Here is a 17662-nt window from a genome sequence, read left to right as displayed (position 1 = left end):
CCAGAAATATTACACCGACACCCCCCCATCCTGACACTGACTTCCCCCCAGAAATATTACACCGACACCCCCCCATCCTGACACTGACGTCCCCCCAGGAATATTACACCGACACCCCCCATCCTGACACTGATGTCCCCCCAGGAATATTACACCGACACCCCCCCATCCTGACACTGACGTCCCCCCAGGGATATTACACCGACACCCCCCCATCCTGACACTGACGTCCCCCCAGGAATATTAAATCCGACACCCCCCATCCTGACACTGACGTCCCCCCCAGGAATATTACACCAACACCCCCCCATCCCGACACTGACGTCCCCCCAGGAATATTACACCGACACCCCCCCATCCCGACACTGACGTCCCCCCAGGAATATTACACCGACACCCCCCATCCTGACACTGACATCCCCCCAGGAATATTACACCGACACCCCCCATCCTGACACTGACGTCCCCCCAGGAATATTACACCGACACTGACGTCCCCCCAGGAATATTACACCGACACCCCCCCATTCTGACACTGACGTCCCCCCAGGAATATTACACCGACACCCCCCCATCCTGACACTGACGTCCCCCCAGGAATATTACACCGACACCCCCCCATCCTGACACTGACGTCCCCCCAGGAATATTACACCGACACCCCCCATCCTGACACTGACGTCCCCCCAGGAATATTACACCGACACCCCCCCATCCCGACACTGACGTCCCCCCAGGAATATTACACCGACACCCCCCATCCCGACACTGACGTCCCCCCAGGAATATTACACCAACACCCCCCCATCCTGACACTGACGTCCCCCCAGGAATATTACACCAACACCCCCCCATCCTGACACTGACGTCCCCCCAGGAAAATTACACCGACACCCCCCCATCCTGACACTGACGTCCCCCCAGGAATATTACACCGACACCCCCCATCCTGACACTGACGTCCCCCCAGGAATATTACACCGACACCCCCCCATCCTGACACTGACGTCCCCCCCAGGAATATTACACCAACACCCCCCTATCCCGACACTGACGTCCCCCCAGGAATATTACACCGACACTGACGTCCCCCCAGGAATATTACACCGACACCCCCCCATCCTGACACTGACGTCCCCCCAGGAATATTACACCGACACCCCCCATCCTGACACTGACGTCCCCCCCAGGAATATTACACCAACACCCCCCATCCCGACACTGACGTCCCCCCAGGAATATTACACCGACACCCCCCCATCCCGACACTGACGTCCCCCCAGGAATATTACACCGACACCCCCCATCCTGACACTGACGTCCCCCCAGGAATATTACACCGACATCCCCCATCCTGACACTGACGTCCCCCCAGGAATATTACACCGACACCCCCCCATCCCGACACTGACGTCCCCCCAGGAATATTACACCAACACCCCCCTATCCCGACACTGACGTCCCCCCAGGAATATTACACCGACACCCCCCCATCCTGACACTGACGTCCCCCCAGGAATATTACACCGACACCCCCCCATTCTGACACTGACGTCCCCCCAGGAATATTACACCGACACCCCCCCATCCTGACACTGACGTCCCCCCAGGAATATTACACCGACACCCCCCCATCCTGACACTGACGTCCCCCCAGGAATATTACACCGACACCCCCCCATCCTGACACTGACGTCCCCCCAGGAATATTACACCGACACCCCCCCATCCTGACACTGACGTCCCCCCAGGAATATTACACCGACACCCCCCATCCTGACACTGACTTCCCCCCAGAAATATTACACCGACACCCCCCCATCCTGACACTGATGTCCCCCCAGGAATATTACACCGACACCCCCCCATCCTGACACTGACGTCCCCCCAGGAATATTACACCGACACCCCCCCATCCTGACACTGACGTCCCCCCAGGAATATTACACCGACACCCCCCCATCCTGACACTGACGTCCCCCCAGGAATATTAAATCCGACACCCCCCATCCTGACACTGACGTCCCCCCCAGGAATATTACACCAACACCCCCCCATCCCGACACTGACGTCCCCCCAGGAATATTACACCGACACCCCCCATCCTGACACTGACGTCCCCCCAGGAATATTACACCGACACCCCCCATCCTGACACTGACGTCCCCCCAGGAATATTACACCGACACCCCCCCATCCTGACACTGATGTCCCCCCAGGAATATTACACCGACACCCCCCCATCCTGACACTGATGTCCCCCCAGGAATATTACACCGACACCCCCCATCCCGACACTGACGTCCCCCCAGGAATATTACACCGACACCCCCCATCCTGACACTGACATCTCCCCAGGAATATTACACCGACACCCCCCATCCTGACACTGATGTCCCCCCAGGAATATTACACCGACACCCCCCCATCCTGACACTGACATCTCCCCAGGAATACTACACCGACACCCCCCCATCCTGACACTGATGTCCCCCCAGGAATATTACACCGACACCCCCCATCCTGACACTGACGTCCCCCCAGGAATATTACACCAACACCCCCCATCCTGACACTGACATCTCCCCAGGAATATTACACCGACACCCCCCATCCTGACACTGACGTCCCCCCAGGAATATTACACCGACACCCCCCCATCCTGACACTGATGTCCCCCCAGGAATATTACACCGACACCCCCCCATCCTGACACTGATGTCCCCCCAGGAATATTACACCGACACCCCCCATCCCGACACTGACGTCCCCCCAGGAATATTACACCGACACCCCCCATCCTGACACTGACATCTCCCCAGGAATATTACACCGACACCCCCCATCCTGACACTGATGTCCCCCCAGGAATATTACACCGACACCCCCCCATCCTGACACTGACATCTCCCCAGGAATACTACACCGACACCCCCCCATCCTGACACTGATGTCCCCCCAGGAATATTACACCGACACCCCCCATCCTGACACTGACGTCCCCCCAGGAATATTACACCAACACCCCCCATCCTGACACTGACGTCCCCCCAGGAATATTACACCGACACCCCCATCCTGACACTGACATCTCCCCAGGAATATTACACCAACACCCCCCATCCTGACACTGACGTCCCCCCAGGAATATTACACCGACACCCCCCATCCTGACACTGACATCCCCCCAGGAATATTACACCGACACCCCCCATCCTGACACTGACATCCCCCCAGGAATATTACACCGACACCCCCCATCCTGACACTGACATCTCCCCAGGAATACTACACCGACACCCCCCCATCCTGACGCTGACGTCCCCCCAGGAATATTACACCGACACCCCCCATCCCGACACTGACGTCCCCCCAGGAATATTACACCGACACCCCCCATCCTGACACTGACGTCCCCCCAGCAGGAATAAGGAAATAAGGATGATCTGCAGCTCCATCTAGTGGTCATAATGCAGTACATGTATGACAGGAAGCTTCACAGACCAATGGGGTGGTCAGAGGGTTGGAAAGGGGAGGCAACGACGTGTCCATGCCCAGTAATGACCAGAATATTTCCGCTGCTCGGGGGTAGACTTAAGGCAAGGTTATTTCCATTCTACCAGCAGATTTCATAGAGAATAAAGTGTGTCGCTGTGGGGAAGCGGGGGCAGTTATCTGCTAGTACTTACCCTTGGAGGATCTTCGGCAGGCTCTTTGTTGCTCCATCTTTCTCTTTATATTCACTGAACAAGGAGCTCAGGTATTCTTCCTGTGACAAGAAGAAGGGAAGACGTCAGAGTCCCTATCCTGGACAAGAAGAGCTCAACAATCACGGCTTCAGAGCCCCACTCCAGGCCGACCTTAAAGGGGACCTCTCAGCAACTTCACAGGTCTGCATGAAGAAATAGAATATTCCCTCTTCTTCTATCCCTTCTACTAGTGCAAAAATGTCACTTTTCATCCTGCCGGAAATATACAGAGCTCAGAACTTTCTGCTCTCGTTGTCTCTGGTCTGTTTTCAGTCCCAGTTCTCTATACGGACTACAAAACATCACCTCACTATGTTATAGACAGGGGGAGTATTCTGTAGTCCAAACACACTTTCTATCCGACGGTGACAACACAACGTCTCCATAGACTCAGTACAGTGAGTGTTGTCACCCTAGGACAGGAAGTGAGTTACTGGCAGGATGGAAGACAAAGGAAAAAGAAAACAAATGCAGCCACCATATCTAAGGACCGCTCAGCTGCAGTATAGTACATTTCTGTATATCGGATAACCCCATAAATCAGTTGGCCCCATCCGTGTACCCCCACAAATCACCCCATCAGAGTGTCCCCATAGATCACTTGCCCCATCACAGTGCCCCCATAGATTAGTTGCCCCATCAAAGTGCCCCAATAGATTAGTTACCCCATCTCAGTGCCCGCTAAAGATTAGTTAAACCATCACCGTGCCCCCCATAGATTAGTTGCCCCACCAGAGTACCCCCAAAGATTAGTTGCCCCATCACAGTGTCGATTTAGATTAATTGTCCCATCAAATGCCTCCATAGATTAGTTGCCCCATCACAGTGCCCCCATAGATTAGTTGCCCCATCACAGCGCCCCCCATATATTATTTGCCTCATCATTGTGCCCCCCATAGATTAGTTGCCCCATCACAGTGCCCCCATAGATGAATTGCCCCAATCAAACTGCTCCCATAGATTAGTTGCCCCATCAAAGTGCCCCCAAAGAGTAATTACCCCATCACAGTGTCCGCTAAACATTAGTTGCCCCATCACCGTGCCCCCCATAGATTAGTTGCCCCATCAGAGTACCCCCATAGATTAGTTGCCCCATCACAGTGCCCCCCATAGATATGATGCCCCATCACAGTGCCCCCCATAGATTAGTTGCCCCATCACAGTGTCCGCTAAATATTAGTTGCCCCATCACAGTGTCCCCATAGATTAGTTGCCACATCAAACTACTCCCATAGATTAGTTGCCTCATCACTGTGCCCCCCATAGATTAGTTGACTCATCACAGTGCCCCCCATAGATTAGTTGACTCATCACAGTGCCCCCCATAGATTAGTTGCCCCATCACAGTGCCCCCCATAGATCAGTTGCCACATCACAAAGCTCCCCATAGATTAGTTGCCCCATCACAGTGTCCACTTAGATTAATTACCCCATCAAACTGCCTCCATAGATTAGTTGCCCCATCACAGTGCCCCCATAGATTAGTTGCCCCATCACAGTGCCCCCATAGATTAGTTGCCCCATCACAGTGCCCCCATATATTATTTGCCTCATCACTGTGCCCCCCATAGTGGAATTGCCCCAATCAAACTGCTCCCATAGATTAGTTGCCCCATAAAAGTGCCCCCAAAGATTAGTTACCCCATCACAGTGCCTGCTAAAGATTAGTTGCCCCATCACCGTGCCCCCCATAGATTAGTTGCCCCATCACCGTGCCTCCCATAGATTAGTTGCCCCATCAGAGTACCCCCATAGATTAATTGCCCCATCACAGTGCCCCCCATAGATAAGTTGCCCCATCTCAGTGCCCCCATAGATTAGTTGCCCCATCACATTGCCCCCATAGATTAGTTGCCCCATCACAGTGCCCCCATAGATTAGTTGCCCCATCACAGTGCCCCCATAGATCTGTTGCCACATCGCAGTGCCCCATTACAGTGTCCACTTAGATTAATTGCCCCATCAAACTGCCTCCATAGATTAGTTTCCCCATCACAGTGCCCCTATAGATTAGTTGCCCCATCACAGTGTCCACTTAGATTAATTGCCCCATCAGACTGCCCCCATAGATTATTTGCCTCATCACAGTGCCCCCCATAGATTAGTTGCCCCATCACCGTGCCCCCCATAGATTAGTTGCCCCATCAGAGTACCCCATAGATAAGTTGCCCCATCACAGTGCCCCCCATAGATTAGTTGCCCCATCACAGTGTCCACTTAGATTAATTGCCCCATCAAACTACTCCCATAGATTATTTGCCTTATCACCGTGCCCCCAACAGATTAGTTGCCCCATCAAACTACTCCCATAGATTAGTTGCCTCATCAAAGTATCCCCCCATAGATTAGTTGCCACATCACAGTGCCCCCATAGATCTGTTGCCCCCATCACAGTGTCCACATAGATGAATTGCCCCATTAAACTGCCTCCATAGATTAGTTGCCCCATCAAAGTGCCCCCAAAGATTAATTACCCCATCACATTGCCTGCTAAAGATTAGTTGCCCCATCACTGTGCCCCCCATAGATTAGTTGCCCCATCAGAGTACCCCCATAGATTAGTTGCCCCATCACAGTGTCCCCATAGATTAGTCGCCCCATCAAACTACTCCCATAGATTAGTTGCCTCATGACCGTGCCCCCCATAGATTAGTTGCCCCATCACAGTGCCCCCCATATATTATTTGCCTCATCACAGTGCCCCCATAGATAAATTGCCCCAATCAAACTTCTCCCATAGATTAGTTGCCCCATCACAGTGCCCCCCATAGATAAGTTGCCCCATCACAGTGCCCCCCATAGATTAATTGCCCCATCACAGTGTCCATATAGATTAGTTGCCCCATCAAACTACTCCCATAGATTAGTTGCCTCATCACCGTGCCACCCATAGATTAGTTGCCCCATCACAGTGCCCGCTATAGATTAGTTGCCCCATCACAGTGCTCCCCATAGATTATTTGCCCCATCACAGTGTCCACTTAGATTAATTGCCCCATCACAGTGCCCCCCATAGTATAGTTGCCCCGTTCAAAGTGCCCCCAAAGATTAGTTACCCATCACAGTGCCCACTAAAGATTAGTTGCCTCATCACCATGCCCCCCATAGATTAGTTGCCCCATCAGAGTACCCCCATAGATTAGTTGCCCCATCAAAGTGCCCCCCATAGATTAGTTGCCCCATCAAAGTGCCCCCCATAGATTAGTTGCCCCATCACAGTGCCCGCTAAAGATTAGTTGCCCCATCACGGTGCCCCCCATAAATTAGTTGCCCCATCACAGTGCCCGCTAAAGATTAGTTGCCCCATCACAATGCTCCCCATAAAATAGTTGCCCCATCACAGTGCCCCCATAGATTAATTGCCCCATCAGAGTACCCCCATAGATCAGTTGCCCCATCACAGAGCTCAGTGTACCTGTAGGAGAAGTCCCTGTAGCCTGGCAGGCAGGAGAAATGTGCTGCAGGGCACACAGCAGGCATGTAAAGTCATTGGTTGCTAGGCATATCGGCATCCCTAGCAACCAATGACTGCTCCTCACTGGACCAGGACTTGTGGGCGGTCCGCCATGTTAGTGAAGGCTCCATGAACCTATCAGCCTGTGCAGGAGGCGGAGCCGGGGACATTATGTGGGAGGGGACTCATCTAATCTCTCAGTGTAGGAGAATTTAGACTGAGGAGTGGGTGGAGCTAAATAGTTAAGGGCGGGGCAGAGGAGAATGATGTAATGTTGTGGGGGAGGTGCTAGGAGGCAGGGCTGGTGCAAGGATTTTTGACACCCTAGGCAAAACCTCGTTATGCCGCCCCCTCACTTGGCTCCCGCCTTGACTCCACCCCCTTTCCCCTGCCCATGTATACAGTGGAGGTGGCGGGGTGGAGATAGTGGTGACACCAGCTCGTTCCTCACATCAGCCTTGGTCCACAGGTGTATGGACAGGCTAGGATAGTGTATGGACAGGCTAGGATAGTGTATGGACAGGCTAGGATAGTGTATGGCCAGGGTGATATATAGCCAGGGTAGTATACGGACTGGCCAGGGTGGTGTATGGAGAGGCCAGGGTGGTGTACGGACAGGCCAGGGTGGTGTATGGAGAGGCCAGGGTGGTGTACGGACAGGCCAGGGTGGTATATAGCCAGGGTGGTGTATGGACAGGCCAGGGTGGTGTATGGACAGGTCAGGGTGGTATACGGACTGGCCAGGGTGGTGTATTGACAGGCCAGGGTGGTGTATGGACTGGCCAGGGTGGTGTATGGACAGGCCAGGGTGGTGTATTGACTGGCCAGGGTGGTGCATTGACTGGCCAGGGTGGTGCATTGACTGGCCAGGGTGGTGTATAGCCAGGGTGGTGCATGGACAGGCCAGGGTTGTGTATTGACTGGCCAGGGTGGTGTATTGACTGGCCAGGGTGGTGTATGGACTGGCCAGGGTGGTGTACGGACTGGCCAGGGTGGTGTACGGACTGGCCAGGGTGGTGTACGGACTGGCCAGGGTGGTGTATGGACTGGCCAGGGTGGTGTATTGACAGGCCAAGCTTGTGTATGGACTGGCCAGGGTGGTGTATGGACTGGCCAGGGTGGTGTATGGACTGGCCAGGGTGGTGTATGGACAGGCCAGGGTGGTGTATGGACAGGCCAAGGTGGTGTATAGACAGGCCAAGGTGGTGTACGGACAGGCCAGGGTGGTATACGGACTGGCCAGGGTGGTGTATGGACTGGCCAGGGTGGTGTACAGGGTGGCGTATGGACTGGCCAGGGTGGTGTATGGACAGGCCAGGGTTGTGTATGGACAGGCCAGGGTTGTGTATGGACAGGCCAGGGTGGTGTATGGACAGGCCAGGGTGGTGTACGGACAGGCCAGGGTGGTGTACGGACAGGCCAGGGTGGTGTATGGACAGGCCAGGGTGGTGTATGGACAGGCCAGGGTGGTGTACGGACTGGCCAGGGTGGTGTATGGACAGGCCAGGGTTGTGTATGGACAGGCCAGGGTGGTGTATGGACAGGCCAGGGTTGTGTATGGAAAGGCCAGGGTGGTATACGGACTGGCCAGGGTGGTGTACGGACTGGCCAGGGTGGTGTACGGACAGGCCAGGGTGGTGTATGGACAGGCCAGGGTGGTGTATGGACAGGCCAGGGTGGTGTATGGACTGGCCAGGGTGGTGTATTGACAGGCCAAGCTTGTGTATAGACCAGCCAGGGTGATATATAGCCAGGGTAGTATACGGACTGGCCAGGGTGGTGTATGGAGAGGCCAGGGTGGTGTACGGACAGGCCAGGGTGGTGTATGGAGAGGCCAGGGTGGTGTACGGACAGGCCAGGGTGGTATATAGCCAGGGTGGTGTATGGACAGGTCAGGGTGGTATACGGACTGGCCAGGGTGGTGTATTGACAGGCCAGGGTGGTGTATGGACTGGCCAGGGTGGTGTATGAACAGGCCAGGGTGGTGTATGAACAGGCCAGGGTGGTGTATTGACTGGCCAGGGTGGTGCATTGACTGGCCAGGGTGGTGCATTGACTGGCCAGGGTGGTGCATTGACTGGCCAGGGTGGTGTATGGACTGGCCAGGGTGGTGCATGGACAGGCCAGGGTTGTGTATTGACTGGCCAGGGTGGTGTATTGACTGGCCAGGGTGGTGTATGGACTGGCCAGGGTGGTGTACGGACTGGCAAGGGTGGTGTATGGACAGGCCAGGGTGGTGTATGGACAGGCCAGGGTGGTGTATGGACTGGCCAGGGTGGTGTATTGACAGGCCAAGCTTGTGTATGGACTGGCCAGGGTGGTGTATGGACTGGCCAGGGTGGTGTATGGACTGGCCAGGGTGGTGTATGGACTGGCCAGGGTGGTGTATGGACAGGCCAGGGTGGTGTATGGACAGGCCAAGGTGGTGTATAGACAGGCCAAGGTGGTGTATAGACAGGCCAGGGTGGTATACGGACTGGCCAGGGTGGTGTATGGACTGGCCAGGGTGGTGTACAGGGTGGCGTATGGACTGGCCAGGGTGGTGTATGGACAGGCCAGGGTTGTGTATGGACAGGCCAGGGTGGTGTATGGACAGGCCAGGGTGGTGTATGGACAGGCCAGGGTTGTGTATGGAAAGGCCAGGGTGGTATACGGACTGGCCAGGGTGGTGTACGGACTGGCCAGGGTGGTGTACGGACAGGCCAGGGTGGTGTATGGACAGGCCAGGGTGGTATATGGACAGGCCAGGGTGGTGTATGGACTGGCCAGGGTGGTGTATTGACAGGCCAAGCTTGTGTATGGACTGGCCAGGGTGGTGTATGGACTGGCCAGGGTGGTGTATGAACTGGCCACGGTGGTGTATGGACAGGCCAGGGTGGTGTATGGACAGGCCAGGGTGGTGTATGGACCGGCCAGGGTGGTGTACGGACAGGCCAGGGTTGTGTACGGACAGGCCAGGGTTGTGTACGGACAGGCCAGGGTGGTATACGGACTGGCCAGGGTGGTGTATGGACTGGCCAAGGTGGTGTATGGACAGACCAGGGTGGTGTACGGACAGGCCAGGGTGGTGTTCGGACAGGCCAGGGTGGTGTAAGGACAGGCCAGGGTGGTGTTCGGACAGGCCAGGGTGGTGTATGGACAGGTCAGGGTGGTGTAAGGACAGGCCAGGGTGGTGTATGGACAGGCCAGGGTGGTGTATGGACAGGCCAGGGTGGTGTATTGACTGGCCAGGGTGGTGTATTGACTGGCCAGGGTGGTGTATGGACAGGCCAGGGTGGTGTATGGACAGGCCAGGGTGGTGTATTGACTGGCCAGGGTGGTGTATGGACTGGCCAGGGTGGTGTAAGGACAGGCCAGGGTGGTGTATGGACAGGCCAGGGTGGTGTATGGACAGGCCAGGGTGGTGTATTGACTGGCCAGGGTGGTGTATTGACTGGCCAGGGTGGTGTATGGACTGGCCAGGGTGGTGTATGGACAGGCCAGGGTGGTGTATGGACTGGCTAGGGTGGTATACGGACAGACCAGGGTGGTGTACGGACAGGCTAGGGTGGTGTACGGACTGGCCAGGGTAGTATACGGACTGGCCAGGGAGGTGTATGGACAGGCCAGGGTTGTGTACGGACAGGCCAGGGTGGTATACGGACTGGCCAGGGTGGTGTATGGACTGGCCAAGGTGGTGTGTGGACTGGCCAGGGTTGTGTATGGACAGGCCAGGGTAGTATACGGACTGGCCAGGGAGGTGTATGGACAGGCCAGGGTGGTGTACGGACAGGCCAGGGTGGTGTATTGACAGGCCAAGGTGGTGTGTGGACTGGCCAGGGTTGTGTATGGACAGGCCAGGGTTGTGTATGGACTGGCCAAGGTGGTGTATGGACAGACCAGGGTGGTGTACGGACAGGCCAGGGTGGTGTACGGACAGGCCAGGGTGGTGTATGGACTGGCCAGAGTGGTATATAGCCAGGGTGGTATACGGACTGGCCAGGGTGGTGTATGGACTGTCCAGGGTGGTGTATGAACTGGCCAGGGTGGTGTAAGGACAGGCCAGGGTGGTGTATGGACAGGCCAGGGTGGTGTATGGACAGGCCAGGGTGGTGTATGGACAGGCCAGGGTGGTGTATGGACAGGCCAGGGTGGTGTATGGACAGGCCAGGGTGGTGTATGGACAGGCCAGGGTGGTGTATTGACAGGCCAAGCTTGTGTATGGACTGGCCAGGGTGGTGTATGGACAGGCCAGGGTGGTGTATGGACAGGCCAAGGTGGTGTATGGACTGGCCAGGGTGGTGTATGGACAGGCCAGGGTGGTGTATGGACAGGCCAAGGTGGTGTATGGACAGGCCAAGGTGGTGTATGGACAGGCCAGGGTGGTGTATGGACAGGCCAGGGTGGTGTACGGACAGGCCAGGGTTGTGTACGGACAGGCCAGGGTGGTATACGGACTGGCCAGGGTGGTGTAAGGACAGGCCAGGGTTGTGTACGGACAGGCCAGGGTGGTATACGGACTGGCCAGGGTGGTGTATGGACTGGCCAGGGTGGTGTATGGACTGGCCAGGGTGGTGTATGGACTGGCCAGGGTGGTATACGGACAGGCCAGGGTGGTGTACGGACAGGCCAGGGTTGTGTACGGACAGGCCAGGGTGGTGTACGGACAGGCCAGGGTTGTGTATGGACAGGCCAGGGTGGTGTATGGACTGGCCAGGGTGGTGTATGGACAGGCCAGGGTGGTGTATGGACAGGCCAGGGTGGTGTATGGAAAGGCCAGGGTGGTGTACGGACAGGCCAGGGTTGTGTATGGACAGGCCAGGGTGGTGTATGGACTGGCCAGGGTGGTGTATGGACAGGCCAGGGTGGTGTATGGACAGGCCAGGGAGGTGTATGGACAGGCCAGGGTGGTGTATAGACAGACCAGGGTGGTGTACGGACAGGTCAAGGTGGTGTATGGACAGACCAGGGTGGTGTACGGACAGGCCAGGGTGGTGTACGGACAGGCCAGGGTGGTGTTCGGACAGGCCAGGGTGGTGTATGGACAGGCCAGGGTGGTGTATGGACTGGCCAGAGTGGTATATAGCCAGGGTGGTATACGGACTGGCCAGGGTGGTGTATGGACTGTCCAGGGTGGTGTAAGGACAGGCCAGGGTGGTGTATGGACAGGCCAGAGTGGTATATAGCCAGGGTGGTGTATGGACAGGTCAGGGTGGTATACGGACTGGCCAGGGTGGTGTATTGACAGGCCAGGGTGGTGTATGGACTGGCCAGGGTGGTGTATTGACTGGCCAGGGTGGTGCATTGACTGGCCAGGGTGGTGCATTGACTGGCCAGGGTGGTGTATAGCCAGGGTGGTGCATGGACAGGCCAGGGTTGTGTATTGACTGGCCAGGGTGGTGTATTGACTGGCCAGGGTGGTGTATGGACTGGCCAGGGTGGTGTACGGACTGGCCAGGGTGGTGTATGGACAGGCCAGGGTGGTGTATGGACTGGCCAGGGTGGTGTATTGACAGGCCAAGCTTGTGTATGGACTGGCCAGGGTGGTGTATGGACTGGCCAGGGTGGTGTATGGACTGGCCAGGGTGGTGTATGGACAGGCCAGGGTGGTGTATGGACAGGCCAAGGTGGTGTATAGACAGGCCAAGGTGGTGTACGGACTGGCCAGGGTGGTGTATGGACTGGCCAGGGTGGTGTACAGGGTGGCGTATGGACTGGCCAGGGTGGTGTATGGACAGGCCAGGGTGGTGTATGGACAGGCCAGGGTGGTGTATGGACAGGCCAGGGTGGTGTACGGACAGGCCAGGGTGGTGTACGGACAGGCCAGGGTGGTGTATGGACAGGCCAGGGTGGTGTATGGACAGGCCAGGGTGGTGTACGGACTGGCCAGGGTGGTGTATGGACAGGCCAGGGTTGTGTATGGACAGGCCAGGGTTGTGTATGGAAAGGCCAGGGTGGTATACGGACTGGCCAGGGTGGTGTACGGACTGGCCAGGGTGGTGTACGGACAGGCCAGGGTGGTGTATGGACAGGCCAGGGTGGTGTATGGACAGGCCAGGGTGGTGTATGGACTGGCCAGGGTGGTGTATTGACAGGCCAAGCTTGTGTATGGACTGGCCAGGGTGGTGTATGGACTGGCCAGGGTGGTGTATGAACTGGCCACGGTGGTGTATGGACAGGCCAGGGTGGTGTATGGACAGGCCAGGGTGGTGTATGGACAGGCCAAGGTGGTGTATGGACAGGCCAGGGTGGTGTATGGACCGGCCAGGGTGGTGTATGGACCGGCCAGGGTGGTGTATGGACCGGCCAGGGTGGTGTACGGGCAGGCCAGGGTTGTGTACGGACAGGCCAGGGTTGTGTATGGACAGGCCAGGGTGGTATACGGACTGGCCAGGGTGGTGTATGGACTGGCCAAGGTGGTGTATGGACAGACCAGGGTGGTGTACGGACTGGCCAGGGTGGTGTTCGGACAGGCCAGGGTGGTGTAAGGACAGGCCAGGGTGGTGTTCGGACAGGCCAGGGTGGTGTACGGACAGGCCAGGGTGGTGTTCGGACAGGCCAGGGTGGTGTATGGACAGGTCAGGGTGGTGTATGGACAGGCCAGGGTGGTGTATGGACTGGCCAGGGTGGTGTTCGGACAGGCCAGGGTGGTGTAAGGACAGGCCAGGGTGGTGTACGGACAGGCCAGGGTGGTGTTCGGACAGGCCAGGGTGGTGTATGGACAGGTCAGGGTGGTGTATGGACTGGCCAGGGTGGTGTAAGGACAGGCAAGGGTGGTGTATGGACAGGCCAGGGTGGTGTATGGACAGGCCAGGGTGGTGTATTGACTGGCCAGGGTGGTGTATTGACTGGCCAGGGTGGTGTATGGACTGGCCAGGGTGGTGTATGGACAGGCCAGGGTGGTGTATGGACTGGCTAGGGTGGTGTACGGACTGGCCAGGGTAGTATACGGACTGGCCAGGGAGGTGTATGGACAGGCCAGGGTTGTGTACGGACAGGCCAGGGTGGTGTACGGACAGGCTAGGGTGGTGTACGGACTGGCCAGGGTAGTATACGGACTGGCCAGGGAGGTGTATGGACAGGCCAGGGTTGTGTACGGACAGGCCAGGGTGGTATACGGACTGGCCAGGGTGGTGTATGGACTGGCCAAGGTGGTGTGTGGACTGGCCAGGGTTGTGTATGGACAGGCCAGGGTGGTGTATGGACAGGCCAGGGTGGTGCATGGACTGGCTAGGGTGGTATATAGCCAGGGTGGTATACGGACAGACCAGGGTGGTGTACGGACTGGCCAGGGTAGTATACGGACTGGCCAGGGAGGTGTATGGACAGGCCAGGGTGGTGTACGGACAGGCCAGGGTGGTGTATTGACAGGCCAAGGTGGTGTGTGGACTGGCCAGGGTTGTGTATGGACAGGCCAGGGTGGTGTATGGACAGGCCAGGGTGGTGCATGGACTGGCTAGGGTGGTATATAGCCAGGGTGGTATACGGACAGACCAGGGTGGTGTACGGACTGGCCAGGGTAGTATACGGACTGGCCAGGGAGGTGTATGGACAGGCCAGGGTGGTGTACGGACAGGCCAGGGTGGTGTATTGACAGGCCAAGGTGGTGTGTGGACTGGCCAGGGTTGTGTATGGACAGGCCAGGGTGGTGTATGGACTGGCCAGGGTGGTATACGGACAGGCCAGGGTGGTGTACGGACAGGCCAGGGTGGTGTATGGACTGGCCAGAGTGGTATACGGACTGGCCAGGGTGGTGTATGGACTGTCCAGGGTGGTGTATGGACTGGCCAGGGTGGTGTAAGGACAGGCCAGGGTGGTGTATGGACAGGCCAGGGTGGTGTATGGACAGGCCAGGGTGGTGTATTGACAGGCCAAGCTTGTGTATGGACTGGCAAGGGTGGTGTATGGACTGGCCAGGGTGGTGTACGGACAGGCCAGGGTGGTGTATGGACAGGCCAAGGTGGTGTATGGACAGGCCAAGGTGGTGTATGGACAGGCCAAGGTGGTGTATGGACAGGCCAGGGTGGTGTATGGACAGGCCAAGGTGGTGTATGGACAGGCCAAGGTGGTGTATGGACTGGCCAGGGTGGTGTATGGACAGGCCAGGGTGGTGTACGGACAGGCCAGGGTTGTGTACGGACAGGCCAGGGTTGTGTACGGACAGGCCAGGGTGGTATACGGACTGGCCAGGGTGGTGTATGGACTGGCCAGGGTGGTGTATGGACTGGCCAGGGTGGTGTATGGACTGGCCAGGGTGGTATACGGACAGGCCAGGGTGGTGTACGGACAGGTCAAGGTGGTGTATGGACAGACCAGGGTGGTGTACGGACAGGCCAGGGTGGTGTACGGACAGGCCAGGGTGGTGTTCGGACAGGCCAGGGTGGTGTATGGACAGGCCAGGGTGGTGTATGGACTGGCCAGAGTGGTATATAGCCAGGGTGGTATACGGACTGGCCAGGGTGGTGTATGGACTGTCCAGGGTGGTGTAAGGACAGGCCAGGGTGGTGTATGGACAGGCCAGGGTGGTGTATGGACAGGCCAGAGTGGTATATAGCCAGGGTGGTATACGGACTGGCCAGGGTGGTTTATGGACTGTCCAGGGTGGTGTATGGACTGGCCAGGGTGGTGTAAGGACAGGCCAGGGTGGTGTATGGACAGGCCAGGGTGGTGTACGGACAGGCCAGGGTGGTATATAGCCAGGGTGGTGTATGGACAGGTCAGGGTGGTATACGGACTGGCCAGGGTGGTGTATTGACAGGCCAGGGTGGTGTATGGACTGGCCAGGGTGGTGTATGGACAGGCCAGGGTGGTGTATTGACTGGCCAGGGTGGTGCATTGACTGGCCAGGGTGGTGCATTGACTGGCCAGGGTGGTGTATGGACTGGCCAGGGTGGTATATAGCCAGGGTGGTGCATGGACAGGCCAGGGTTGTGTATTGACTGGCCAGGGTGGTGTATTGACTGGCCAGGGTGGTGTATGGACTGGCCAGGGTGGTGTACGGACTGGCCAGGGTGGTGTATGGACAGGCCAGGGTGGTGTATGGACAGGCCAGGGTGGTGTATGGACTGGCCAGGGTGGTGTATTGACAGGCCAAGCTTGTGTATGGACTGGCCAGGGTGGTGTATGGACTGGCCAGGGTGGTGTATGGACTGGCCAGGGTGGTGTATGGACAGGCCAGGGTGGTGTATGGACAGGCCAAGGTGGTGTATGGACAGGCCAAGGTGGTGTACGGTCAGGCCAGGGTGGTATACGGACTGGCCAGGGTGGTGTATGGACTGGCCAGGGTGGTGTAAGGACAGGCCAGGGTGGTGTATGGACAGGCCAGGGTGGTGTATGGACTGGCCAGGGTGGTGTTCGGACAGGCCAGGGTGGTGTTCGGACAGGCCAGGGTGGTGTTCGGACAGGCCAGGGTGGTGTACGGACAGGCCAGGGTGGTGTTCGGACAGGCCAGGGTGGTGTATGGACAGGTCAGGGTGGTGTATGGACTGGCCAGGGTGGTGTAAGGACAGGCCAGGGTGGTGTATGGACAGGCCAGGGTGGTGTATGGACAGGCCAGGGTGGTGTATTGACTGGCCAGGGTGGTGTATTGACTGGCCAGGGTGGTGTATGGACTGGCCAGGGTGGTGTATGGACAGGCCAGGGTGGTGTATGGACTGGCTAGGGTGGTGTACGGACTGGCCAGGGTAGTATACGGACTGGCCAGGGAGGTGAATGGACAGGCCAGGGTTGTGTACGGACAGGCCAGGGTGGTGTACGGACAGGCTAGGGTGGTGTACGGACTGGCCAGGGTAGTATACGGACTGGCCAGGGAGGTGTATGGACAGGCCAGGGTTGTGTACGGACAGGCCAGGGTGGTATACGGACTGGCCAGGGTGGTGTATGGACTGGCCAAGGTGGTGTGTGGACTGGCCAGGGTTGTGTATGGACAGGCCAGGGTGGTGTATGGACAGGCCAGGGTGGTGCATGGACTGGCTAGGGTGGTATATAGCCAGGGTGGTATACGGACAGACCAGGGTGGTGTACGGACTGGCCAGGGTAGTATACGGACTGGCCAGGGAGGTGTATGGACAGGCCAGGGTGGTGTACGGACAGGCCAGGGTGGTGTATTGACAGGCCAAGGTGGTGTGTGGACTGGCCAGGGTTGTGTATGGACAGGCCAGGGTTGTGTATGGACTGGCCAAGGTGGTGTATGGACAGACCAGGGTGGTGTACGGACAGACCAGGGTGGTGTATGGACTGTCCAGGGTGGTGTATGGACTGGCCAGGGTGGTATACGGACAGGCCAGGGTGGTGTACGGACAGGCCAGGGTGGTGTATGGACTGGCCAGAGTGGTATATAGCCAGGGTGGTATACGGACTGGCCAGGGTGGTGTATGGACTGTCCAGGGTGGTGTATGGACTGGCCAGGGTGGTGTAAGGACAGGCCAGGGTGGTGTATGGACAGGCCAGGGTGGTGTATGGACAGGCCAGGGTGGTGTAT

General features: G+C 57.5%; 1 long non-coding RNA gene across 1 annotated transcript in view; it reads right to left on the bottom strand.

Annotated features, from left to right (window-relative positions):
* Positions 1–3684: 3684 nt before the first annotated feature.
* The window catches only part of LOC143956952 (uncharacterized), a 48397-nt gene continuing 34419 nt past the window's right edge, over positions 3685–17662 (bottom strand). Inside the window, exon 4 of the long non-coding RNA XR_013270025.1 lies at positions 3685–3769. This is a non-coding gene — a long non-coding RNA (uncharacterized LOC143956952). The remainder of the gene's footprint in view (positions 3770–17662) is intronic.

Source organism: Lithobates pipiens, unplaced genomic scaffold (genome assembly GCF_037356315.1).
Source record: "Lithobates pipiens isolate NorthernLeopardFrog02 unplaced genomic scaffold, aLitPip1_a1.2 Scaffold_47, whole genome shotgun sequence".
NCBI classification, from domain to species: domain Eukaryota; kingdom Metazoa; phylum Chordata; class Amphibia; order Anura; family Ranidae; genus Lithobates; species Lithobates pipiens.
This window is presented reverse-complemented; position numbering and strand designations above follow the sequence as displayed.